A 1,636-nucleotide genomic window follows, 5' to 3' on the forward strand; every position below is an offset into this window, starting at 1 on the left:
TTGGTTTTTCGAGACAGGGTTTCTCTGTGTAACCTTGGCTGTCCTGGAACTCACTTTGTAGACCAGGCTGGCCTCGAACTCAGAAATCCGCCTGCCTCTGCCTCCAGAGTGCTGGGATTAAAGGCATGAGCCACCACGCCCGGCTTGTCTTGATCTTTTATATTGTTTGTTTTTTCAATGACGCTGGGCGTGCAGACATCTTTTGTTTGTTCTGTGTCAGACATGGAGTCACCAGGCTGGGCTGCAGTGTAAGATGTATTGGCTCCCATTAGTCCTGGAGGTTGGTTGTGACACAGGCCAAAGTTGTGTGGTGGAAGGTAGGGCTGGGCTGGGCGGGCAGGCAGGATATGTGTCATGGCCAAATCCTGGCAGTTGGGTGTAACATGGGTAGAGCAGACGCAGGTTCTACCTGGGGATCTGAGAGGATCTGCATTGGATTGAATCATACAGATACATCAGGCTTAGCCATAGCTCAAGATATGCAGATAGGACTGGGTCTGGAGGTTAGATACACCAGCGTGGTATGAAGTCAAGTGGTAGGAGGGGGGCCTGTGCTGGCAGATACAGTGCGCCTCCTGGTCCAAAGCTGAGGGTTGGGGATTGACCAGACTAAGCCAGGCATTGGATATATGGGCCCCAGACGAGATCTGGGGTTTAGGGATGGTGTATGGAGGGGAAGATCAGATGGTGAGCTCACCAGGCTAGGCCCTGGTGCAAGATTAATAAAGAGAGGTACAGTAACACAGCTTCTGTCCCTGGAACTTTCCAGGCAGTGGGTAAAGCCAAGAAATCAGTCTGGGCCAGAGTGCAGGAGCCATGTGATGTAGACAGAGGAGTGGGGGAGAGGGATGTGCCCTGCACAGGCTTCTGTATATTAGCAGGAGAGTCAGTAGATGCTATGCTCAAGGGGTGATACAGTCTAACAGTTTTAGAGCATCAGCCTGTGGGCTGGAGAGATGACGCAGCAGTTAAGAGTGCTTGCTGCTCTTACAGAAGGCCTGGGTTCAGTTCCTAACAACCATATCAGGTAGTTTACAATTGCCTGTCTTGCCAGCAGCTCCAGGGGATCTAACGCCTCTTCTGCCTCCTCTGCCTCCTCAGGAGCAAGACTTTCTCTCTCTCTCTCTCTCTCTCCCTCTCCCTCTCCCTCTCCCTCTCCCTCTCCCTCTCCCTCTCTACCCTACCCCCTCCCTTTCTCTCTCTCATACACACACACAAATTTATAAATAATATTTTATTAATAATCTTTAAAAATTAAAAAGGGCTCAATCTGCCTGGGCATGGAAGTTCATACCTATAATCCTAGCACTTGGGAGGCCGAAGCAGACAAATTGCTGAGTGTGTGATCGGCCTGGGCAGCAGAATAAGATCACAGCTCACAAAACAAACAAAAGCAAATAAGTGGTTAAAACATGATGGTGTATTTTAGTTGTGCATTGAGGACAAGGCAGCAGCAGGGAATCTGTCCGGTGTTGTTCAGATCCCTAAGGGCAAGCTGCATCTTACAGTGGCCAAAGCTAGGGAGTTGGTGAGAGACGGATTCTTGCTATCGCCACAGGACCTACAGATAGAGACGGCAGGGATGGCTAGAGAAGAGAGGCTTTGGTTCCAGACCCCAGGGCTTTGGCTTCTTCTT

Source organism: Mus pahari, chromosome 10, assembly GCF_900095145.1.
Source record: "Mus pahari chromosome 10, PAHARI_EIJ_v1.1, whole genome shotgun sequence".
Taxonomy (NCBI): Eukaryota; Metazoa; Chordata; class Mammalia; order Rodentia; family Muridae; genus Mus; species Mus pahari.